The 5913-nt window shown below is 40.3% G+C and overlaps 1 non-coding gene across 1 annotated transcript; it reads right to left on the bottom strand.

The window, feature by feature from the left end:
- Nucleotides 1-381: 381 nt before the first annotated feature.
- Nucleotides 382-488, bottom strand: LOC113923973. The gene has a single exon (XR_003520480.1). It is a non-coding gene; the product is annotated as a U6 spliceosomal RNA (small nuclear RNA).
- Nucleotides 489-5913: the final 5425 nt, after the last annotated feature.

The raw sequence follows: 5913 nt of genomic DNA, 5'->3' as shown, positions 1-5913 counted from the left end.
ATTTAAAGAACCGACTCAATATTAAACAATTTTTATAATGTTTGCATTTTTAAATTTTCTACCACGCACATGTACTTTTTAGCAATATAAATTGTATTATTTTATTATGATATAGAAACCTATGTAGTTTCCATATATCCCTGTGGCAAACCTTGCAGAGTGGGTGGTTAGCAGTTTTTCCTTTTTCCATCCCAGGGCTGATACTTTGGCCTCTGTCTCCTGTGTTTGGAGCTTCGCCACCCCACACGGCTGATGAGATGCTTTGATAGAGTCTAGGACCAGGTGTTTTTACCTATAGCAGAGTTTCCAGTGATCTTTCTTTGGAGAGGGGTGATGGTGGTAGGGCACGGGGGTCATTTTTAAGTTTTTATCATTTTTTAAAAAAAATAGGACTGCTTCACGAATTTGCGAGGCATTCTCGAGTAGGGACCATGATAATCTTCTCTGTCTGGTTCCGACTTTAGTCTCTGTGCTGCCCAAGTGAACACTTAGCAGTGCTAATTTTGATGAAGCCTATGAAGGGCACATAGTATTCCAAAAAAATTAACTTCCCCAGCTCAGTTGACTGGTTAGGTTAAGAAAGCAATTTGCATGTAGATTAAAAGTGACAAAAACGAAACAGAACAACAAAAACTAACAAATAAACGGAAACAGAAAGAGACCCATAAATACAGAGAATAAGCTGAGAGGTTGTCAGCGGGGCGGGGTGGGAAGACGGGCAAAATGCTTGAAGGGGAGTGGGAGACGCAGGCTTCCAGTAATGGAATGAATAGGTCCTGGGAAGAAAAGACACAGCCCAGGGAATATAGTTAATGGTATGGAAACAGATGGGAGCCACATTTGTGAGCATAGCATAATGCGTAGAGCTGTCGAGTCACTATGTTGATACCTGATGCTAGAGAAGCACTGTGCTATGTGTCAACCATGCTTCAATCAAAATGGCACACAAAGGTAGGAGTTACTGAAAAAATATATTGGTGCCTTTATACTTCACAGAAAATTTTAATGATGGCACAATATTAGTGTCATTCTTCTTCTTTTCATTTGGACTGACTCTGCGGGGGCTGTGATAATGCTGATGGAGATTTTGATGAGATAAGAGCCCCTGTCACCTTGATACAGGCTGGGGGAGAATTTTATAACCATCAAGGTGTGAATACCAGGAATCTGTTTTCCCTGGACCCCAAAGCACTTCTTAAATCACATCAGAACTCTCAAATGGAATGAGAACCGCACAGATGTTTTGCAATCTGTCAGTATCAGGTGAAGATCAGGCTGAAGTCAGTGGAAACGCGGAGAAACTGACATTTCCCCTCAGGGCAAATATGTACTGTCAGGTGTCAGCACAGAATTCAGCTTCGGGTGGGACTAGCAATTAATTCAAATTCATGAACCGGAATTGAGTGTTTTTTACTTTCAAGTCACCTTGCTAAGCACTGGAAAGTTAAAAGGTAAAGCCAAAACTTGGAAACGACCCAGAAGTCCTTCGGTGGGTAGATAGTTAAATAAACCGTAGTGGGCCCATACCATGGATATTTCTCAGCAATAAAAAGGAGCAAATGTGATACACTTTAATAGTTAACACTTTGGATGGCTCTCAAGTGAGTGAAACACTCAACTATCAAAAGGTCACACAACTTTTACACAAAGTTGCAGAGATGACAGATTAGTGGTTACAAGGGTTAGGTTTCAGGAGGGCTGGGGAGTGGTTGTTAACTACCGCAAGGGAAAGCTCAAGGGAAGTTTTTGCGGTGATGGGCAGTTCTGTATCTTAATTGTGGTGGTGGTTACACAATCTACATACATGATAACATTTCATTGAACTACACACACACACACACACACACACACACACACACACACACACACACACAGGAGGGCATAGTGAAATAGGATTAAGCTCTGTGGACTATACCAAGGTCAACTTCATGGTTTTGAGAACACACTATAGTCATGTAAGATATTACCTTTGGGGGGGAAACTGAGGGAAGAGTATGTGGGAACTTCCTGTACTATTTTTACAATTTCACAGCAATCTATATTATTTCAAAACAAAGATTTTAAGAAGTGAAAAGGTAAGAAACACAAAGCTCCTGCTCTCAAGCTACTTAAAATTGATTAGGGAGATAGACTAAAGAGATAATGCAGGAGCATCATAAAAAGTGATTTAGAAGAAGAAGTATTAATTTGGGGGCATCAAGTTCAAGGAAATCTTTTCAGAAATGGTGGTGCTTGAGCCAGACCTTGGAAGGTGTGGATGAGCTTCGCATAGGAGGACAACGGGGACGTGGTCAGAGCTGACCAAGGCCCTGCATGGTCAGATAACTTCCTTGCTCTTGGATTAATAAGTCTCAAAAAGCCATTATTTTAGTCCAGTTTCACCTCTCTGAAACTAAATAGACTTCCTGAAAGAAACTCACCAAAGACTTTACATTTGACATGGATTTGTATTAGAAATTAATGTCATGAATTTACCTTGTTCTATACAAAATATTAATGGGGTATTCAGGCTTGAGAAAGTATAGTTCCCTAGTGAGTCTTTTTATGCGGTCCATGAGTTTCTTGCTTTGTGTAAATGTAACAGGAAGAAAAAGAGAAACGTTGTCAAATTTTCGATAACTTTATATTACAAAGTCTATAACCAAGTTTCCGCATCAGTGGATTGCTAGATTCTAGGCTTACTTGGAAGTGATCCTGGTATTTCGGACAAAGTGATGAAAAATGTGTTACAATTGACCTGACTAGTGATCTACTCATCTACATTTTTTATCCAACTTTATTGAGATATAACTGACACATAACATTGTGTAAGTTTACATTTTCATACACTCACATATTGTGAAATGTTTACCACAGATAAGATTAGTTAACACATCCTTTGTCTCACATAATTACTCTTTTGTTGTTATGGTGGGAATATTAAAGGTCTCCCAGCAACTTTTTTTTAAAAATATTTTATTTATTTATTTGAGAGAGAGAATGAGATAGAGAGAGTACATGAGAGGGGGGAGGGTCCGAGGGAGAAGCAGACTCCCTGCTCAGCAGGGAGCCTGATGCGGGACTTGATCCCGGGACTCCAGGATCATGACCTGAGCCGAAGGCAGTTGCTTAACCGACTGAGCCACCCAGGAACCCACTCTCCCAGCAACTTTTAAGTACACACTACAGTATTGTTAACTAGTCGCCATGCTGTAATAGAGCCTCAGAACTTACTCATCTTAGCTAAAAGTTGTGCCCTTTGACCACATTTCCCCATTTCCCCCCACCCCTGCCCTGCAACCACCATTCTACTGTTTCTGAGTTTGATGTTTTTAGATTCCACAAATAATTGAGACCGTGCAATGTTTATCTTTCACTGTCTGACTTACCTCACTTAACAGAATGCCCTCAAGTTCCATCCATGTTGTCACAGGATTTCCTTCTTCCTTCATGGTTGAATAATATTTTACTCTGTGTGTGTGTGTGTGTGTGTGTGTGTGTGTGTGTGTGTACCACATTTTGTTCATCCATTCATCTGTTGATGGACACTTAGGTTTCTATGTCTTGGCTGTTGTGAATAATGCAATGAACATGGTAGTGCAGATGTCTTTTTGAGATAGTGAATTGCATTCCTTTGGATATATACCCAAAAGCAGGATGGCTGGGTCATAGGGTAGTTCTACCTTCTCATCTCAATTTGATGGTTAGAGTTTATAAAAAACACAACAACCCCCCTCCCCCAAAAAACTCCAAAACATTTTCTCATCTCTTGCCTTTACTTTTCAAGTAATTCTGGTCTAGGGTAATATAAACAGGACTCTCTGAAGGGTGTCCCAAGGATATTTATATACCATTTGTACACATTTATACAGATATATACTGTCAAACATCCTGGATTAAAATCATGACTCCTTCACTTGTGCAATCTTAGGAAAATCTGGCTTTTATATCTCATTTTTCTCTGTGCCTCATGTGACCGTCGTTCTATCCCCTAGGCTTATAAGTTTTAAATGAGATATTTTCTATAAAATTCCTAGCAAAAAACAAACTATTACTCAGAATTACCATAGTCAATATATTTGCTACAATACGCAGAGCAAAAAATTAAAAAAGTAGAGGTATTGGTAAAAAGTGTTCTTTTCTTCTGTACTTAATAGCTTGTTGATTTTAAGTAGAAAAGCTTAGTGTATTTAAAACATACTTTTTATTGAAATATAACATATATAGTAGAAAAAGTGCACACACTGCAAAGGTATACCTTGATGATTTTTTTAAAGATTTTATTTCTTTCTTTGTTGGAGAGAGAGAGAGCACAAGCAGGGGGAGCGGCAGACTCCCCGCTGAGCCAAGGGGCCCAATGCGGGTCTCGATCCCAGGGCCCTGGGATCATGACCTGAGCCAAAGGCAGACGCTTAACCCACTGAGCCACCCAGGCGCCCTGCCCTGTCTGTATGATATTCTTTACAGCAATGTGTATAATTACAAAAGATCCTAATCTATCTGAATCTCTGTTGATAATGAAATTCCTTGTAGTCTATCATAAGGTTCCATATGAACGGAGAAAAATCTCCAAGATATATTAAGTGATCAAAGCAAAATGTGAAAAAGTATATATAGTATGATATAGTTCGGTGAAAAAAAAAAAAAAAACACCACCCAGTGAGTATCTATGGAGCCACTGGAATATGCATGGTATAATCCATAGGAGGATACTCAAAAACACTGGTGAGAATGAATTGTCTTTGAAGGGGAGCCCGCGGGACCAGGAAGGCAGGGAGAGAGACTTACTTTTTATTGTATTCCCTATTTTTATCTTTTGAGTCTTGTACCTGTGCGTGGTAGAACGGATTCTTCCCCACTTCTGCACTCCCGCATCACAGCATGATGTACGCGCGCATTCTTGGTCGTGTGGTTTACAGCCTCCCCCGGGAGGTAAGGCAGACCGCCCCACCCCCCTGGGGGCGGGCCCGGCTGGGTGATCTGCCGCAGGGACGTGTGTAGGAGCAGCTGTGAACCCAGCAGAGCTGTAAACATGCTGCTACGACTGAGCTAGTCCTCTCTGTGCTCTTGGGATCTACCCTGTGAAGAACAGAGTCCTCTTAGCTGCTAGCTCCAGAACGAACTGGCCTGTGGAGCAGACCAGGACCCAACCCACCGGGTCGAGCCAGGCCCTGGTGATCCCAGCCCAAGGCAGAGCCACCCCAGCCAAACTGCAGGGCTGTGAGCATGAAAAAGGAATGTTCGCTGTTGGGAGCCACTGAGCTACTCATGCTTGCTTGTTACACAGCATTATAGCAATAGCCGAGTAAGACAAATCCTGCAGGAGCTCTCTCAACTGACCTCCACTTAACTCGATTCCTATAGTAACCAATGCCTCTTTTCTCTCTGTAGGCATCTTAACTGGATGTCCAATGCCTCTTAAATACTCATAACGAATAAGCTAATCTATTATGGCCACATCTTTCCACTCGTTCCCGTTGAACTGTAAGCTTACCAAGAGTTAGATATTTGTTCTCAGACTTAACTTATGCCTGTTCTGTCTGTTATAATAGTTATATTATTTAATGCATTTTGTTTAATTTGGTTAAATGTGACTTTAAAAGACTGTACTGTTTGCATGAAAACTACATTTTCACTCGGTGTTATACGCAACTGATAAATTATTGAGCGCTACATCTTAAACTAGTGATATGCTGTATGTTGGCTCATTGAATTTAGATTAAAAAAAAGAAAAAAGAAAACTACATTCCACTCTTCGAAGAGCTCTCCAAAAGTCACTAAAAACAAACTGAGACAGTCTAATCCTGATAAATAAAAATTATACAAATATGGAAGGATTTGTACTTCAAATGGCTTCCCAAGTGTGTTAAAATTGTTATTCCTTTGAAAGACATGAAAACTAAAGATGATGAAGTATGAATTATTTATTAAAGA

The sequence above is a fragment of the Zalophus californianus genome, chromosome 15 (genome assembly GCF_009762305.2).
Source record: "Zalophus californianus isolate mZalCal1 chromosome 15, mZalCal1.pri.v2, whole genome shotgun sequence".
In the NCBI taxonomy this organism is placed as follows: Eukaryota; Metazoa; Chordata; class Mammalia; order Carnivora; family Otariidae; genus Zalophus; species Zalophus californianus.
The sequence above is the reverse complement of the archived record's forward strand: the minus strand, read 5'-3'. Positions and strand labels throughout refer to the sequence as shown.